Source organism: Pseudopodoces humilis, chromosome 2, assembly GCF_049639895.1.
Source record: "Pseudopodoces humilis isolate 2021_Gansu_Grassland_sample_001 chromosome 2, ASM4963989v1, whole genome shotgun sequence".
Lineage (NCBI taxonomy): Eukaryota > Metazoa > Chordata > Aves > Passeriformes > Paridae > Pseudopodoces > Pseudopodoces humilis.
In genome coordinates this window covers 66484472-66505242 of record NC_142201.1, presented here as the reverse complement: position 1 = coordinate 66505242, position 20771 = coordinate 66484472, and the positions used below count along the sequence as shown (strand labels likewise).

Here is a 20771-nt window from a genome sequence, read left to right as displayed (position 1 = left end):
TCACTTACTGTGCATAAAATGAAATATTTATGGATTCTATGGACAAAAATTTAAAAATCCAGCATGAACATCCATTAGCAGAAGTTTTTACCTTTTGCTCCCTACTTCTGAGTTCAAACCCTTGACATGTCAATGAGCACATTCACAAGTAGGTGTGAGAGGAAAAGTAGGGCAGCGTGGTCCCAGCAGCATCCCTGTTCTCAGCTCTATCGTGCCTTTTGCATGGTCTTGATGGCCTGACTTCCAACAGTGTCCAAATGCTTAAAGTAGAAAATAATTTTAAGGGGTGCACCAAGCACCTAAATTAATTAAGAGTGTCCCATGTGGTTGTCAGCTTCAGGAATGAGCTTGCAAACTTTGGTTTGTGGAAAAGCTTTTCCTTAGGAAAAGAGCTGAGCTTGCATGAAGAAATGAGTAGGCTGACATTTGCTCCTGCCCTGGATCCCAGAGCACCGAAAAGACCTTATGAACAGCCTGATGCAGTTCTCTGGCCTAAGGTAATGTCCTTATTCCTCAGCAAAGATGAAACTTATTTTCATTTTTGTCATAGTTTTTTTCAACTCCTTTCCACTTTCAACTCCTTTCAACTTTCAACTAGGGACTTCACGTGGATAACACCTTGTTGGAGTAAGTGATACCAGCTGTTATGTGATAAAGAATGTCTCAGTAATGATTTTTAATGTGGGTAAAAGACTGTATTACAATAAACAGACAATATGTTTATCCTATTACAGCTAATGCCAAGGATAAAATCCTTTGTGATTCCTCTGTGTGCACACAAACCAGATGCTGAAGGCCCAGCTGCAGACCCCTTTTTACCAGTTTATCCAAGTCATCCTCAGTGAATAAATGCATCTTGTCCTGTTTCTAATCTAATTCCATCCATTATCCAAGATGGATAATTTCCAGGAATACATTACAGCAGCAGAAATGTCTGCAAAGAATAAAAATTGTCCAAATCTACTTTTTGATATATGTAGTGCACAAGTCTTCTTCCAGCACTTCTCCCATTTCAGCAGGTCTGCACATGCAGGCAGAGGAAAATGAGAGGCATGAGCCACAGTCTGAATATCCAGTGCTTATGCATCCCACTTGGCAAAAATGAGTGTATGACAAAAATCACTGATGGTGATGGCATGCTATGGCCAGTGCCCATAGCATGAACTTATATATTTACCCACACTCTCTCCCTGCCCATACCTCAATTTCTTGCCTTGTGTTAAACGGGGAGCTTATTCACTCAGCTGTCACTTTTTTGTTGTGTACCTCTATGGCAGCCAGAACAGGGGAGTTGTGGCTCAGAAAGGATGGCCTTTGCCAAAATGTAGCCCAAATTGAAATGCCTCTCTGTGAAAAAGGTCATTGTCTATATGAGGTAAAGCAGTCTAGCAGGGTAAAACTGTCCAGTTCTGGTGGGGCAGAGGGCACCTCTCTCCAGCACTCCTTTTTCTCCATTTTTGTCCATACAAAGCCATCTGAAAACACACTTGAAAATGTCCTAGCACCTTCTCAATAAATGCCCTCTATCACAGCGCCCCAAAATTCAATACAGTATTTTAACTGGGAAGTGTGTTCAATTGGAAGAGAACCAGATAGAGCAAAAGGTAAGATAACTCCTTGGCTCCAGGAAAAGAAGAGCAAAGCAAAAAAAAGTGAGGAATCTTCTTTTCCAAAGGTGTAAATCAGACTTTTAAGCTCACAGCCCCAAGGGAGCTGCATGTCCTATCCATAAGACCAGATTGGTTATGAAATTGGATGCTTGTTTAATTCAACGGCATTCATGTGTCTGGCTCATCATAAATCCTCATATGTAAATCATCCGAGTACATGGATTTCAGCATGAGCAGATTTCACACTGATTTCCATGCAGAAGACATTAGAGAATTCCTGATTTAGTCATCTGGATTGTTTTAAGGGGTATTTACAAGGGCAAAAATGTGTCTCCTGTTCTCAGTCATCCACTCAGTGACCTCAAATTCTATAAGCTGAGGGTGGGGTTAGGGACCACTTCAGGTGCAAGCCTGGGTGCCAGTACAGACCCTGCTGCTCAATCTCTAGCTGGGGCAGACATAGCTCTAAACCATGCCCACGCAGTGCTGGGGCCTTAAGTTATGGTTTGGATCCCTCGGGAGTCTCATTTGGGCATTAGGAGCCTCTGTGCCAATTTCTGAATTAGAGAAGGGCTCCAGCAGCCAGTGGCATCTAGGGCATTGAGCAGATGCCTCCGTGCTGCAAGGAGGATCACATGGACAGAGGGATATGGAAGACATCACCAGCTCTGCTAATAGGTGGTCTGAGATGCATTTTTAACACAGAGTTTATCATGACAGTTGATGTATTTTAAGGTTGGATGCTGCTGAGCTCATTCATCTCACAGAAGGCGGCAGCATGATGGAGCATAAAAACACAACACTGACACAAAAGCAGACTGAAGTTAATTTAAAAACAAAGCTTAAACATCTGCTCCAAGAACCAGCTCTCTAGTGCATAGATGGGAGCACTAAAGTTTGAAACATTACCGAGTGTTTAACCAGTACCACACCAGCTGTTAGACATTTTTGGCAATGGTCTAGATATTATCTGGCAAGTTCTTGTGAGCAGCTGACAAGAATGAAGAGTGACATATAAGAAATAGAAAATGCCAGCCATATGGCATGAATATTATGCTAATGTTTCAGGTGTCAAGCAGTAGTTGCTTATATTTAATTTGAGTGAGCAAAATTTATATGGATTTTAATGATTACATGATGTTATACACAATTACATTTACATCCCCATATTGTTACAACTATAATTTTGCCATTTAACAGTAATATACACTGAGCTAAATTTCTCCACTTAGGAGCAATGTTGTTATCTTTATGGCTTTAATAACACATCTCCACCTCACAGGTATAATGTTTGTTCCTACAGTGCCACTGCAGTCGGTGAATGAGATGTGATCCAGCCTGCAAGGCTGACGCTGTAGCCTGAGGTTGTTTGGTAAATACCAACAGCCTAAGAGAAGTGCAGCAACCAAGCCTTTTATGGGTGTGTCTCCACAAAAATGAATTGCCATGATTTGACCCCCAGACCTCTTCATGCTGGTGTTGTATTTACTGTGCATTTTTGGGACAGAGTTCTCACAGCAGACTGGGTGTCTGAGCTTCAGACACTGAAGGGCAGCCCCACTGGCAGCTCAGCTCTGCCACATTTCGTGAAGGAACATGATGACAAGCTGCTTTACAGACCACATGCCACATCAGAACTAGATTTTTCACTGAGAAGTGGAAGCAGCAAAGCCTGATGCCATAAAATTGTGTGTCCTACTTGCTCTGATTCTCACCCTTAAAGAAGCTTAGATCAGACTCATATCTCTGACAGCAAAGGGAAAGGGAAACCAGCCTGAGCTGCTAGATTGTCAATAGCTGTCTCACACAGACAAGGCATAAAAATGGCTGTCTGGTGGAATTGCATTTGTTTGATGGTTCATTTTGGGCTGAGGCTGCTTCTTGGTCAATGCATAGAGCAGCACATGACATATGTGACATTTGTGCTGAGGCATGAAGGCAGTGGTTGAACTGACTGTGAGGAAGGCCAGCACCACTTCTGTGTCTATTTTACAGCAGGAATAAAAAGTATTAGAATTAAATTAGAAAGGAAAATAAAAAAAGTAAAAAAAAAAAGAAAAAAGGATGGAGATGAATTAAACAGCAGCAAATGTCCTGCTGGGGATGAGATCACAGATGGCCTACTGTGACATTATTTGCATACAAGCAAAAGGTTTATGGTATAAATGGTATAAAATATCCTGATAAACATATTTGTGGGAGAAGTTTCCACTCCTTGTGGCATTATATGGTGATTATATCATGCAGAAATAAGCAGCATAGGCTGAAGTGTGTTATGAAGAAAGGAATTAAACAGACACATAGAGAAAATTGTGGAGCACACATGGGAAACATGCACGTGGGCCAGGAAGGCTGGACCCTCCCTGGTTCTGAGAGAAGAGGAATTTCTACGTCTTGCAAACACTCCTTGATGTATTTGTGATGCAGGTCTTTGCTGTGTGCTTGAGCTACTCTGAAGATTAATTGAGTAGGTAGAAAATGTCTGCTTGGTACCACCTGCCACAGTTACAGGGTTATTATTAAGCAGTGGAGGATATATTGGCTGGAGTGAACACTTTCTGTCATGAAAGCTCCAAAAGTTGGCTCAGACGTTGCAAGACAGACTATCTGCCTGGAGCTACAAGTTGTGCCATTCTCTCCTCATTACAAAAGCTTGATGACGGACAAGTTGCCCTCCACTTAACTTTGGCAGTGGCATTGCCAGTGTGAAAATGTTTCTATTGCCCTTAGATGCAAGACACAGTTTCCAGGTTCTTTGGGAGCAGCATCTTCTGCTCTTTCTAGCAGGCTTTTGAGACCAGCCAGCATCAGAGTGTCCTGTAAGCCCTCACTGTAAACCCACTAGGGCCCCTCAATTTACTACCTACTTGTCACACTAGTGCTATCTCAGCGTGTCTGCCTACTCTTGACTGCTGCACTGGTGCTCCTATGAGCAGTGTGAGCCAGAGCTGCCCTCAGTGGTTTTATTCAATTTTTTTCCTAAAGGGCATAACCAAGTTTTTTTGTAAGCACAGTCTGGCTTCTTCCTCTCTGAAAATCTTCAGACCAAGCCTGCATCCCATTTTTCTTCTCTATATAATTTTGAACTTACAGGAGTGTTAGGTCTACAACATTTTCAAAGCATTGTTCAATGTATTATTCATATAAATCCAGGGCTGATGCTAGTCCACACACCCATCTTTGAGGTTAAGCTCTGTGAACTGCATTTTTATATGTAGAGAACAGCTCTGGTCATAATGCCAAGTGCAATAACAATTACAAAAGAAGGAAAAATGTTACTCTCCAATTATCCCTTAAGTACTGCAGAGGCAAAGCAAGGACAGTGTTTGGGTAGAGCCAAAAGTGAGAACTAAGCCTCATAAGTGGGGATAGGATGCAGCTGTCCCACAGTATGGCTCTGAGCTTTCAGTTTAGTACACTGTCACTCTTGCGCCAAAGATGTCCTAGATCTCCCTATGTAAGATTACAATCACTTTAAGTTACCTTAAAAACTTAAGGTAAAGTCTCTCTAAAGAGATGATCTGGTCTCACTTTGAAGGTGACAACCAAGTACTGGTAGTTACAGCTATCACCTCAGTGGTGAAAATCCCCTCTCTTCTCCCAGGGTAACAAGTGACCGGATGTGAGGAAATGGCCACAAGTTGCACCAAGGGAGATTTAGATTGGGTATGAGGAAAAAAGTCTTCACTGAAAGGGTGGTCAAGCACTGGAACAGACTTTCCAGGGAAGTGGTGGAATCACCACCCCTGTAAGGCTCCTAAAAAGATATAGATGTGGCACTTGGAGATCCTATTTAGTAGTGAACACAGTAGTGCTGGATTTACAGTGGAACCTGATGATCTAGAGGCCTTTTCCAACCTTAATTCTATTATTCTGTGTAAATAATGGGGCTTAATAACTTTGTGAGTGCCACAGCAGCAGCAGTGATGGAGCAGCTGCATGGGAGCAATGCACCTGCGGCTGCTCCCAGTGTGGGAGGCAGAGATGTGTCTCCTGGGCAGAGCTGTGCAGAGGCAGGAAGGTGGCAGCCCCTCCACAGCCCCTGGAGAGCAGGACATGGCGGGGAGGAGCAGCAGACAACAGAGTGTGGATGTGGGCAGGCAGGAGCCAGGGGACAGGAACACTGCTGCTCCCTGCTCTGGTGCTTGTCCTCAGTGGGTATTGCATTTTACATCTTCATGTTTCTGTTCATCCTCCCACCTTTGTTTGTGATCTTTTCAGAGCAGGACTGTCTTCTAATACACATTTTTACGGTGACTTGCATTGTGAAGCCCTGATCTTGCTTGAGGCCTCTAGTCATGACTGTAGTACAAATGATAAATCATCATCATAAAACAGGACAGCACAAATCCATAGCTCCTCTCATAACTCAGGGATGAAGTGTCAGCAGCTCACAGACATGTGACAAGGTCAGGGAGACCAAGGAGGGCCGGAAGAAGTGAATGCTCACAGAAAACTGGAGGTGCTGAATGGCTTTGAAATATTTCTGATATGTTTCAGTGTTATATCTGTGTCAGTTCACAGCTGATTTCCTTTATCGATGTCACCTCCTGACAGCAACGTGGGCAGGATTGAGCCACACATCACAGGCAGTCACCAAGGTGCAGCTGCATGAAAACGTGCACACGCAGTCTGTGGGTGTTTCCCATCCTCAGGCCGCTCTGAGGGCACCAAGCTGGAAACCAGGCTTCAGCAAAACCATTTCTTTGTCCTTTTACTGATGCCTAGGAATTAGACTTGCTTACTAGATTTATTTGTGTCGCGTCTCTCTTTCCCCTCTGTCCCATAGAGGAAAGCTGTGTGGGTATCTCATGCAGGGGATTGCAATAGTTCTGAGGACTCTCCCTTTCACCTGTGAGTCAGCTCAGACATACACAAGGGTCATTGGCCAGGGAACTGCTTTCCCAGCCTGCATTCCCAGGCAGCCTCTGGGCCCATGGCTAAATTCCCTGGCAGATCCCATCCGTTGCTTGAATCCGTACAAGTCAACAACGTGCTTTGCAAAAGCTGTCATCACTCTCTAGGGTTACACATTTTTTCAGCGTCCCCTAACCTGTAGAGGCAAGGAGTTAGGGAGACCCAGAGCGTAACAGGAAAGATTTGCTGCAGGAATGTGAGGAGATGATGGTGAAAAAGCCAGAAGTTCTGTCCATTCATAGCAAATCAAATAGGCATAGAAATATCTTTAAGCCTTTTTATCTGGCAAGAAGCCATGCTGTCTTTTCAGCCAAAGTGGGATGCTTGGAGAAAATGCAGCTTCAGTGAGCTGAATAACAGGTGAAAAAGAAGCATGAGGGGAGAGTCAAGCTGTATTTATGTAAAAGTATTTTGTCCTTGATGAACTGAAGGATTTATGCTATTCCCTCCTGCAGCTTCACAACTTCCAGGCAACAATTCCCGGTCTTCCTCCTTATTCTTGAGATTAGAACTTTAAAAATATTTTTAAGTGTTTCAAAATAAACGTAGTCTTTAAAGCCTTCTCTGCTGTAGGCTGCTGAAGGCTACACTGCCTGTCACATTAGTTTAATGGCTTGCACAACCAGGAAAAATCCATCTTGTTCCCAGTTATGACTGCACTAGCTTCTCTAGTGACTCCTGTTTGCCAGATGACATCATTTGTAGACAGACAATTACAATACAATGGGTTTTTTTTCAGAATTTATCATTGTTAAATTTTACATTTGGTATTGAGCACTCTAAATGAAAGCAGGTACACTATTCAGTGATATTGCAAAATCACGCATGCTATTGCAAGAAAGAAATCAATCCCAGATTCAGGTCCTGGTGCATCGGCAACACCAGAATAACTGCTCTCACTCCATCTTTGTGGAGTAAATTTCCATAATTAGGATGAGATTTGGGCCAAATAGCTTTGGCACAGATGACACAGTAAATCAGATGAACACAGAGAATTAAAACAATGAAGCAGGAAGGAGAAAAGCAGGAAGGGCTGAGAAGTGACATCAGATAAAGAGATGTGAAACAGATGTGCTTGAACCTGAGCAAGGATATGCTTTGGGATAAATGAAACAGACAACAGCACATGAGGCAGTTTTCCCTGGAGAGCTACCCAGAAGTAAAGTGCTTTAAAGAAGAATTAGAATTTAGAGAATATGCCATAGTCAGTATGGTAGCACGTGCATTAGGCACTAAGAGAAACCAGCACAGAAAGTGATCCAGAGCAAGAAAAGGAGAAAAGGTGTTCAAGAAATTGGAAGTCCAGACAGAAAGAAGAAGATTTGAGAATGTACAGACTTGGGAAAGATGGACACAAACTGAAGGCAAAAAGCACATTAGTCTTCATAAAAAAAAAATAATTACAATAATTTTGACTGTGCTTCAGTATGATGTAAATGGGATACTGACTTGCTTAGCATTTGATACAGTGCCACTAAAACTTTGCTTGGACATCCTTGCTCTTCATTTTACTGCTGTGACCATGCAACAGCCTATGAAGCACCACCACAAGGATGCTCTCTCTGGGCTGCCAATGCTTTTATCTTGCTCTATGAAGGTCAGATCCTGGCAATGTTAGGCCAGCACTCTGTCCTTGTTGTAATATTCAGGCATCCTCTGAACCACCTCGTTTAAATCCATACAAAACATAGCTCTTCGCATCCTGGTTTCAGGAGATGAAACTGCCATCTTCTCTTGTCCTCTTCATGGACACAAATTTGTGGTCCTCCCTGCTCTGAGCTCATCTCTTCTATTGAAACTTTCAACTATGAGACTAACTATTCTACTATTCTTTACTTTTCAGTTAACAGCAGTAGATTTAACTTCTAGACTAACACCTGTATCTCTGGTTTCCTTTTTCTCATATTTAAAGTTAACATAGTGAACTTTAAACACTTTTATATATGTTTATTATATTTATATATTTATATATATATATATATAATTTATATAATTAAAATTTTAAAATATAGTTAAACTTTCACCTTTAACATAGCTAACATAGTAACAATCTTTAAAATAACATCTTCAAATCCTACTTCTGTAGTACTCTGCAACTCATACTCATCTGACCATGGTTAAGTGAATGTGCATTTTCATTCCTCTTTCTTCTTTCTACTTTTTATTTCTACTTCTACTTGTTGGGTTTTGGTTTTTTTTGTTTTTTTTTTTGTTGTTGTCATCTCTCCATCCCCCAAATTAGTTTGGAGCAAAGTGAGGCTGTGAAGCCATCTGTCTGTCTGTTCAGTCACTGTGCTGCAAAGTCCTCCTACGACAGAAAGCCTTCACTATGGGCTGGGCTGGGAGCTATTTGCTCTCATTACCATCATCTCTGGGAAGGCTAGGAGACATCTGTTGAACCTGTGTAATAGGCCTGACTTCCATTTACCCTTTGTCTTTCCAGCTGTAGAGACCAACCCTGATGTCTCATTAACAAAGTAAAAATAATGACACTGTTTAGTTTTCCCACCTCCAGGCAGCTGCAGAACCTTCCCTGACCAACTGTAAGCCAAGTCTCTTGTCCCTGGAGTCCTAATGCTTGAGAAACACACTAAGCAGTCTCAGTCTGCAGTTTGCTTCCCTTGTGCTCTGTGCCTTTCAGGTGGTTTCATCTGGGATCAGCAATGGAGGGAGATGATACGGTGTGGGGGAAATGATGCAGACTGAACTCACGGCAAAGGAATGCAAAGGAGAGAAGGCCAGTGGCAGAGGAACAAACTAGGTTCTAGGTAATTTCATTCCTCAGCTGTATGAATTGATATTTTAAGTGATGACTACCATGAGTTGCCCTCCCTTTTGTGGATCCTAGCGTTTCTCTTTCTTTACTGCAATGGCCTACAAGGCTTGGGCTCCTCAGAAGGCTTTTCTTGGCTTTACAAGTTGTTGATAGTGACAGTCCTGGAGCTGTTGGATGAATAACAAAGATGGCAAAGGCTGGCCTCCTTAACTAACTCAGCCACAGTCATCTCACGTTCAGAAAAGATGTGGGATTTACTAATGGGTGCAGCTCTACCAGGAGAACCAGGTACATGGTCACTAGCATTTTTGCATGCTTTCTGAGTCCTGACAAATTTTCAGAGACTTTCCAGTTGTTCTGTCCCCATAGCGTCTCTTGGAGAAAAGACATGGAACTGGCCAGAGCACTGAGAATAATACTGCCCCAGGCCACAGAATGATTTCATGAGGCTGCCTCCAGCAGACAACCTCATGGAAAAAGGAGGAGAGGGACTGGGAGTTAATCACTCCTACTTACACCAGGGCTGAATCCTCACTAGCAGGTGTGGCCTTATTTCCATCATTTTCTTGGCAGTTTGGAGGTTTATCATCAGATAGGATTGCTGCCCAGATCATGGGTGAGTGCTGCAGCTCTGGAAGCACAGCACAGTTCCCTCGTCCCTGCTCCTGCTGAGGTTGGGGCAGAGTGCCTCTAAGCTGTCACACACACAAGGACATGACCTTAAAATAACAATTTTTCAAATGTTTTTGAGGAACACAGATTGCTGACAGAGAATTTGAGGCATTCTAAATCTTAAACAAGGACAAAAATTCTCTGAAGCTGGCTTCAAAAAGGATTTAGTTTAACCATATCTTTGACCTGGAGGTCGATTAAAAGCAGAGAAGTTTCAGTGACTAATTTCTACAGGGTCTGAAATATAACAGGTTATTAAACACACAACCCAACAGCTGCAGAATCTGACAGAGGCATTGTTCTCCCTAAGCGTTTGGTAATAGAGTATTTCAGATGATTAAATAGCTAATAAAGTCAGAGTCTTCGCTAAGCAGATGTATACCAGCAATATTGCAAAGGTAATTATAGATTTCTATCAAAAAATTCTTGAATCGAAATATTTATTCTCAGACTGAAGCTAATATGCAAGTCTCAGTTAAAGAAAAAATATTTTAGCCACTATTTAAAAGGTTTTCAATTTGCTCTACCATAGTGGCTTCCAATTACAACCAATTTCAAGGTGTAAGTTTTCAGATTGAGTATTTATTTTTTCAAGGTAAATCCTCACCAGTTGTCACATAAAACTAGTTTTCTCATTACTCATGTTCTTATGCTTTTTGGCAGCACAGGGATGCTTATTTTCTTTGCTTCTTCTCAGGCATTAGCAAGTTGTGATATCTGTACCTCTATGAAGTTACAAAGTGATAAGAAAGGGTTAGAGGAACAGAAAACAGTGTTAGGGTTGTTTGCAAAAAAAACCCACAGGAGAGTCTCTCATGCACAAAAATTATTAATTTTCTTCTTTGTTGCTATTTGATCTTGCCTTTTTTTCTTTTTTTTTCCCCATTGATCTTTCAGATCCTTCACTCATTCTCTGTAAGGACCATTAAAAAACCAGGGTATGTTTTAAAATCTTGCATACTCAGCTATACCAGCTAATTCACAGGCTGCAGAAAAAAAGTTCTTACATCTGTAACTTATCCTATTATCATGGAGAGGCATGCAGCAGAGCTTGTACTCACACTCAAGCTAGTTTATCTCTATCTCTGATTATTTTCACCTGGTTTATAAAAATGTAATGGATACTCATTTCCATTTAGTTGAGCCAACCCACATCATACAGCACTGCCCATGTCTGCTTTGCTTTGCATTTCTTAGTGTCACCTCCTTTGGAGGACTTTATTAACCCCATGCCCTGCCTCAACACACTCCATTTTCCTCTTTGAAACCCTGTCTTGAGGACTCATTGCTGTTGTAAAAACTGTGAGAAATGAGATGGTGTAGAACAATCGAAAATATTTTATATTATACAAAGAAAAGCTGTTGCTGCATTCTTCTCCTACCATTTGGGTAGTGCTGCATGTCTCAGAGAAAGCATTTCCAAGAAGCAGAGAGTTTCTGGGCACATGTGTGGCACCTGGGCTGGAGGAAGAGCGCTGGAGACCAGCAGGCTCCCACTGCAAATGTGGCTGCCCCTCCCACCTGCTGCTCCAGCATCACCATCCCTGGGGAAAAGGACAGCCCCTGCTCACCTATAAAATCCAGCAAGGACATGACAGTGACTACAGCAGTGTGGGTGGCCCAACCTGCTCGGATGTTGCTGAGAAATGCCCGCACAGATTTCATGTCCACACACATAGTAAAACACACATAAAGATGCTGGATCTGAGTTCTAACCCTCTAGGAAGACCTGCCAGGATCAAAGAGGACTGCTGGTGGGCTCTATCATGCTGATGAGCTGCAAAAATAGCAAAACCATAAACAGGACTGTCTTTATCTATCCCTTATGCACAGGAAGATCAGTCTCACAAGCTAACTGTAAATAAAGGATGCCAGAAGCACTCATGGGCAGAGGGGGTTGTTGCACCAAGGATGCAGGCACTGGGTGCGTTACAAATCACTGAAAGATGTAGAATTTGCTGCAGACTTGCAGCAAGTACTTGTGTGTGCAGGATCCAACAGGTTTTGGAGCCTACTACAGTGCAATATTAAACAACATATTCTTCTACATATAAATATGATTTCCAGGTAAATTAAGAAGGTCCAAGCCAGAAGTTTGTATCAAAATGCCAATTTTATACAACAAAGTTCAAGGAGACATGGTTTTTTTTGGTTTTTTTTTTTTGGTTTTTTTTTTTTAATTACTAGCTATGGAAGGAGATGCTAGCTGCTAAATGTTTACTTAAATTTTCAAGGCACTTTCACTTCATGTTGTGCTTGTATCCAGGGTTTTGTTCCTATTTCTAGCAAAATTGTAGCCTAATAAAGAGTATTCTAACCTCCATTTATTGCAGTGGCCATCAGCTAGCTAGATCTTTTATTTCTATTGTCAGTGGCAGTAAGAAATCGGTGACAAAAATTACTATTGTGGCTGTAACTGCAGTGTTATTTATAAACAGCTAGATGCAGAAGAAATGCAATTTAAATTTCATTGTGAGCAATATTCAGTTCTAGAGCTCTCTAATGCACAATTCATAGCTGCCTAAATTGTAGTCATTACTCTCATACTACAATACTCTTTGACATGACAAAGGGAAATTACTTTCCTGTCAATTACTTCTGCAAGATTAGTTAATTTACACTTGCACAATGTATGGAGCAGCATCTCAGTTCCACAGAGATATTTCTAAGAAGCGTTTGGCATTAAAGTTTGGGGAAAAAAGGTAAATGGAAGCCACCTTCAAAATGCAAAGAAAAGGGACAGTGTGTTCATCGCAAGGTGTCATACGCCAGTGAAGAGCAGTGATGAAGAGCAGATCTATCACTGACAAACTTTCAACCTCAGTGCTGCAGAAACCTGTACTGAGGACCTGCAACAGGAATGCTCTGCTCTGATTCAGTACTGAAGCAGCCACTGAAATCACTGGCAGCATTTGAAATCACTGCCCCCACTACACGTGAGCTGCGCATACAATTATCTATATAAAACATCCTTCTCTTTGGCATCTCCTTCTGCTGCTATCTGTGTGTTGCTTAATCCATGTCAGAAGGGAGATAGCAAGAGCCGAAAACATAAGGAGGAATGTTATTTTTACTTACGTGCTTGGAAATTCTGTGTGAGCTTTAGCATGGCTGGCTTGGATACCTGCCTGAGGCACCACAGCTCCTGACCCTAGCAGCATAATTTAAGGTGTTGAAGTTTTAATGCCTGAATTCCTTGGAGGGGTGATGGAGTAACTGTGTGCAATGTTCCCTGAGAGACAACACAGTACTCTTCTGCCACACTTAAAAAACTGCTTCAGGAAGGTTCCCCCTTCTTTTTCCTTCGTGTGTCTCTGCACAAGGGTGTGGCACTTAGGGACGTGGTTTAGTGGTGGGTTTGACATTGTTGGGTTAATGGCTGGACTCAATGACCTTAGAGACCTTGTCCAAACTTTTTCACTAGTTCTGTGATTCTGTGAATGAGTGCTGGAGCATCACCTGGGATCCCTCTTGCTGAGATCAGGGGTACTGTGGGCAGGAGGTGCAGCTGTGCCTTCTGCAGCCTGTGAGATGCTCTCATGGGTGTGGTTCTGGCTGTGGGCCTGGCACAATGTGGTACTGTCACTCCCCAGCCTGCAGGGATTCACATCCACATAGAGAGAGCAAACAGGACCTAACAGAGACAGCACATCTTCTCTTCCCTCCATGAAAATAGTGAAAAGGCCTTTGGAAAATGGGGTGTTCAAGAGAGGCCACAGATTTAGCATGAAGAGTGGGTGGGGTTTTATACCCTACCTCTGCCCTGCAGCCAGGCAGGGTTACTTAAATCACCTCAAAGTTGAGGTCACAGGTATTTTTTTGTAAGTGGAGCAGAACAAGTGGAGTGCAGACACACCATGTAGCTGTATTGTCATGCACTGCGCGCATCTGGCACAGCACAGCTTCACCTCTAGGTATTATTGCAATTAAAATGATGAAATAGCAACAACACAGGCATCCTCAACAATAATGTTTGTGTTTAGGCATGTCAGACTATGCTGATACTGATATCCCGATCCTATATTGGCATCACAACTCTCACGGAGTTTTGCAATATTTTAAGTCTTAACCCCTACTAAATTCCAACAAATACAGTCACAGTCCTCCTTCCTGATACTGCTCTCTTGATACAACAAGGGGCAGAGCATCCTTATCTTTCCTCTCCAGCCTGAGCTGCCTGCGGGTGCTGTTGTGGTGCTTTGGTGCAGAACATTTCAAAGGTAGAAATTACACAGGAGGGAGTTCTCAGCAGAGTTTACAGAATGTTTCGGGGCACCTTAATCATATGTTATTTCTGTTCCCATTAGGTTAATGGATTTTTTCAGCACTGCTCAGCCCAAAAGCAGACTCTGCTCCAGCCAGCCATAAAAATTTTAGAAAGTGTTTAAAAATAATGAGTGTTTATGTTACCTTTAATTATTTTCCATTTCAGCTGCCTGGATTTTCTTTGGAGACACATGTTCTCAGTTTACATCAAGGCTAGATTCCTACCTTGTACAAAAGATAAATCCACACTTGTTTCCAAGAGTTAGAATTAGGTGGGACTAAGTTCTGCAGGTTAACAGAGATATGTATGAGGGCATGAACACAGGTGTAAGGATATAAGAGTGTAAAGATATACATCAGGGTATAAAGATACAGATTGGAATTTTCAAAGTTTCAGCTTGAGACAATGCCAGACAATATCCAAAATTATTTTCTTTTTTTATTTGGTTAAACTCCAAAATATTAGAGTCAGTCCCACTTGTTTTTTCACAACCAGTCTTTAAATGCTCCCTGTTTAAAATATACTTAATTCACCTATTTGTGTCCCTACAATAACATGCCAGGGAAAGAGCTCTTTGTTCTTTATTCACAGAGGGACAGAGAGAAACCACATCAATTTCTGGTTCTTTAAGATTCAAAAATTGTTGAAAAAGGTAGGGTTTTTTAGGATGTCTAGATATGCCACTCAGACTGCTGTAATTTCTGGAGATATATATATATATCTGTATGTATATGTGTGTGTGTGTGTGTGTGCATAATATATGTATATGTATATATATATATGTATGTATATATATATATGTGTGTGTGTGTGTGTGTGTATATATATATATGTAGCACAGGCACTAAAGCATCTGGGGTTCAAATATTGAAAAAGCCAGTTGTGGTTGTAAAGGTTTTGGGATCAACAGTGTTTGGGATCCCTCTGATTTTTCTGGCTAGAGCCAGAGAACTCGTGGTCTGGATTGCTCAGTGGTGCACCTCCCTCCAGCCCTGCATGTTCCTCTTACATGTGTGATCCCAAATGCTGCTCCTACCTTTGACATATGAATACAGTTGAGGTTTTTTTTCCTGAGAACCCACAACCAGCAATTTAATTACGGTAACTTAATTTGTCTTCAAAACAATGCGTTATACATTAATTAAAGTAACTTAATTTGTCTTCAAAACAGAGTATTATTCATTTGCCTTAAGGCATGAGACACATAGCACAAAGGGCAAAAAACATCAGAGGTACATGACTCTTACTCATACCCTCATCTTTCCCCTTGACAGCTTTTGTGCTTTCTCATTTTCAGCTTCAAGGAGCATTTGTGTTGTATTAGCCCCAGTCTGTTTTTACAGTGCTTTCCTTTGCCCTTAACTCTCTTCCTTTCACACATTGCTTCTGGACAGCTTCTCTCAGGTGACTCAAAGGCCCCAGTTCAGCAAAGCCTTTGTGAGAGTATAGCGTGATACTTCTCAGTCCTGAAAAAACAGAGATATTAGCAGTGTTGTGACCAATGTGTTATCTTTTAGGTCCACAGAGCTCCTTAATTTTGTGGACTTTTTTGTATATGCTCAGCTTCTCTTCACCTGCTTGATCATTTTCATAACCCCTGTTGACTAACTGCACAACAAACATCCTCATCTCACAAATGCACATGTGGAAGCAGAATATTAATTTTAAAAATAAAAATATCAAGCACATTTTCCTAGTTTCCTAGTGGAGCTACTTGCTCCAAAATTACAGCCCGTGATACATACCTATTATCAGCAACAAAATGCTACAGAATACTAAAGGTTATAAAAGGTAAGGTTTTATAAAACTTTAAAGTTTTGGTAATTTAAAAAAAAATATAAAAATTTTGTAATTAGGCTGCATACACCATATGAATATTTTGTAAGGTAAACCTTGTGTGCATACAGACAGAATTTAGTAAGTTATTTTTGATAAATAGAGTGCTGTTGTTGAGAACATGCCCACATAACATAAAAATATCTGATATGTAAGGATAAAAAGTACTTCAAAATAAACTTTTTTAGCTACAGTTCAGCTGAGTCTTAGCTTCATCTAATCCCCACTTCAGGAGCAGATATGAACATGCTTCATTCTAGGAACTTGGGAAACACCAAAGAAGAGCAGGCCTGTTGGCTTCACTGGTGTGTTTATTTCTTGGCAATACGGAATGTTTAGAGACGTGTGTGTTTCTGGAAGTCTTCACAGCAGGTAGCATTTGTAATGAACTCCTTAAAATCTGAACATACCATGTTCTTGTTTGCCTTTTGGAGTAACTAGGAAACCAGCCTCACCCCAGAGCCTATGCAGAGTCATCCCCTTCAGACCCTTTTGTAGCTCTGGCATTTCCAAGTAGCTGAGAAGAACTGCTGTGGTAAAAATATCACAGAATTCAGTTCTTTAGATGCAGTAAGAGAGGTATAAACTGGATATTTCTGACCAGCAGTATCAGTCAGAGCTGGCTCTCCCATTTGAAACAAGGCCAGCTAATGTCTTTGGGATGAATCTCAGGAGATAGGACAGAGCCTGCAGAGAGCCACACTAAACCTCTCCTCTCTGTAGTGCAGGAGCTCTGGTCTGTCCAAGCGTGCAGAACAGGGAAATCAAAACGGTCGCAAGGAAGCCCCACCTATAATACAAAATAATCCCATTAGTCTCCACACCAAAGACCTGGGAGTTATTTTGCTGGGTAGGTGGCCATGGGAACAGTGTGGTTATCATCACACAACAGAGACGGAAACCAGAACTTTCTCCAGGAATGGGGAAGCAGTTTCCAGGGGTATCACAGGGAGCAACACTTTCACAGCAAGAAGCCAAGCTTCCTAAAACAACATCACCACTACAGAACACCACAAACATAAAAATTGTCAAGGAAAACCTGAAATCTTTCTGAGTAGGATTGAATAAAATAAAGAATAACATGTACATTTGCTTTCTTGAGACAGATGTCAAGGAGTTAGACAAGGTAGGAAGGCATGTAGCTGGATTTAGCTTCAACTTTGTATAGACTAGAGACACAAAGCTGAAGTTCGTGGAATAAAATTGAGATTGTTCATTTTTAATCTTTGCTTTTGGAAAAAGCTGAGGGTGAAAGCACAGCTGAGAGCTGTCAGGACCATCCTTCTGCTAGCAACACACACTACTGCAGTAACTCTTAGTTTATCTCCTCGGCCAGCCTGGCACGGATGGCAGCTGCCTGTATTGAACCACATTCCAACTCTGGTCACACTGGAATGAATCCAGGGTCATGTCATTGACTTCAATGAAGTTATTCTCTATTCATGCTTGCTAACTGATAATCTGGCCCATTCTATCTAGGCAGCAATATCTATATAGAGAAAATACAGCCAAATTAAGGGAACAAGAAGAATCAAGCCATGTGACATGAAGAGGAAACATTTTACATTATAAGGATTATAGAGGCCCTTTAGTTTAAAGACTTTATCAGCATTTAAAGGACAGTTGGCTGAAATGCATTTCTATATATGCCTAGATTTTCTTTCAAGCCTCATTTGCTATTTTAAAAAGTGAAAAGAAAATGTACTGATTTTAACATTATTGAAATAAAAATGCTGCAGTTTGTTCAACACAGAACACTAATTAACTATACATCTATGAGCAGGCCTCTTCTGTTCAGGAATTCTTCCACATCAATTAAGAAGGCCTCTCTGGCCAAAATATGTCGAGTTTCATTGATCTTCTTTGTGGGAGAGCTTTTTTGTTGGTGCCAAATTCAGTTTTGGGAAAAACACTGTGTTTTACTCTGCTGGGTAAACCCAGGTTGTCCCTGCTGTAGTGACCAACAAAAGATAGAGAAAAGGAATCTAAGTAAGGAAATCTATCATCACTATATTATTTCAAATAATTTCAGATTAATTCTCGGTATGGCTTGATGATACAGTATATCTGACTTTAGAGAAGCCAGTGGTGTAATAAAACCTCTGCAACCAATGATAGAAAAGTAGTAAAAAGTTATAGGTTTACTCCGGCAGTTTATTTGTTAAAGTAATACTGACATTTAGTTTTCAGCAGGCGATGGACTGAATTGCCTCACCGCCTGTTGTACTAAGTTGGTATCATCCCATGTAATGTACTCTGACTAATGCAGCAGAAATGCACTTGTATGCCCACACCTCATCTGGATGCTGTTTGTGTTGCTGTATGATCTGGAGGCACCCAGAAGGAGAATGAGTGGTGATGGATCCACCAGGGATGGGCTTTCTTCTATACCTAGTTAGCAGTAATATGCCACTTACCCACAATTTTCACTTTACTTTTGGATTTCACCTAGACTCGGCAGAATATGAATTTATAAACTGTTGCAACACCCTTGCCAAGAAAGAGAAACATGAGGAAGAGTAGAGAAACATGCCTGCTTACTAAGGAAAATGTATGTTAGATTGAGAAAGGTTGGATTGTTTTGGGTAGCTAGAAAGAGCTGTGGAACAATGCAGACAGGATTTAAGACAACATTTTTAATTTTTGTTTTTAATTTTGCTTTTTAGAGTATGTATCTCAGCTTGCACTAGCATCGAAGTGAATCAAGAAAAGTTGTAGCATATAGCTCTTTTCACACAAGATTGTATATAAAATAACACCTTAGGCTGACGGGGGTTATTTTAGACCATTCTGGACAGTTCCCATAAGGAAGTGAAAATATCACAAGCCTGGAGTGGCAAACCGTCTGCTCAGGTTTGGATTCCTGGTCTGGTTATCAACCCCTAGAACTTTCCCACAGAAATTAATTTCATTATTCCTATGCAAGAAAGAGCAGGTTATTAATGTTTCAGCTACAGAAATGATCCTCCTGTGCTAGAGCAATGTATCTGTTAGAATTAGTTCTGTAAATCTACATAATAATGGACAATATTCTCTTAAACTAATTTACTGCAATCATCATTAATTGGCCAGCTTTCTAACACCTGGTACCAACAGATTTTTCATCCAGCAAGTGCAGTGCCACACAATGGTAACAGCAGGTTTTTACCTAATCCCTCTCCATACACAAGCAAACATCAAATGTGCCTGTAACAAAGACACACAGACCAGCCTGACATTTGCTGATAACTCCCAGGAGATTTTCCCTCAGTACAACTAGTCCTGCTCAAACAGAGTGGAAAAAATGATTTGAAATAATTTCCAACTAGACTAATTGCACTCACTTGAAAAGAACATCCTTCTCTTCCTCAGTGTACACATATATTAGTCCAGCTGTAAATGCAGCTAACACTTTGTGAAGTTTTCCAAAGCAATAATTATTTCATCTTCGGAGAATTCACAACAGCTTGCTCAATAATGAAGTTATGCAGATATATATATACTTCATGCAAAGTTGCACACACACATACACGCACACACAAAATAAAAATTTAAAAAAGGGAAGCATTTAAAACTGCTTTTAAATTCCACTCACAGTTTTGAAGTTCAAGCATAAAACTTCTTGCCTTGCATCTGTAGCTCCAAGCTGTCTGTAAAGATAACACAGTCCATCAGATATCCTGGTTTTGTTTTCTTGCATAAAAATATCATCTGTCACAGGCACAGGAGCTGACTTCAAGGGCCAGCCCCTTCAGCAGAGCACACCAATCGGGAGACCCCGGGAGCACATGTGGAATGCTGCTTGCCTGCAAGCCGGTCACGGCCACGGGCAGCATCTGCTCTGCGGGGCACGGCTGTCCGATGAGCTGGGCTGTCACCGGGACACGGCGCTGGAGGTGCCCGGGTGTCCCCAGCCCAGCCGCGGGAGGCTTTCGCAGAGCGCCTCGGTGCCGCTGCTCCTGCTGCACCAGCCGTAGGGACACCGGAGCCTGGGGCCGGGCGCTGTGCCTTGCCCCTTCTGGCGTTAATGTTTTCATAAAAATAATCTCATTTACCATTATATTTAATGCTTCTCCGCTTTTTCTCTTAGTTGCTATTCTAACCCCATTTAGAGCTTTATATTCCAAACTTTATCCCTGGAAAACCGTGCCTGTGGAAAAGTCCTGGGTATTGAAAGCCCCTGATGTCACGGGGGCTGGCAGTGCTCCTAGCCTTTTGGGTCAGTCTCACCTGGGATTTTCCCCCTTTCCTGATGCAGCAGGGCTGTCTGACCACAGGCTCCCAGCTCCTGCTGCCCCTGCCACATCTGCCCGGCTGTTCTGTGCAAGCTCCCCACAGGCAGCTTTGCCCTGTGCCTGTCAGCCAGAGAGGTCATCTTCTTGTATCTCTTTAACTCGGTGACACTTCAATGCAAACCGCTTAGGAATGGTATTTAGGGACACGGAGCCCCAGCTCCCCTGCTCCCTGCGCACTCAGCCCTCGCACAGACCCGGGCTGAGAGGAGCGCTGATGCAGGTTGGGAGCGCAGCAGGAACGCCGTGCTCAAAGCTAAAACTCAGACCCTACATAGGTGAGCTAACATCTGTAGAACTGCTTTCACTCCTGGAAAGGGCAAGTCACAGCATGCTGGGAAGGGAACCTGTAAACACACAGTGCAAAAGCCGTGCCTTTTCCAGCTGAAGTAAGAGACCCAAAGGCCTTCCCCCCTCGCACC

At 41.9% G+C, this 20771-nt stretch overlaps 1 protein-coding gene across 2 annotated transcripts in view; it reads right to left on the bottom strand.

Moving 5' to 3' along the window:
• STARD13 (StAR related lipid transfer domain containing 13) overlaps positions 1–19925 on the bottom strand; it is a 285456-nt gene extending 265531 nt beyond the window's left edge. Inside the window, exon 1 of one of the 2 annotated variants that reach the window (XM_014249607.2) lies at positions 19653–19925. The gene's annotated coding sequence lies outside the window, so the exon portion shown is untranslated. The remainder of the gene's footprint in view (positions 1–19652) is intronic. The other variant, XM_014249609.2, reaches the window with a different exon arrangement.
• Positions 19926–20771: the final 846 nt, after the last annotated feature.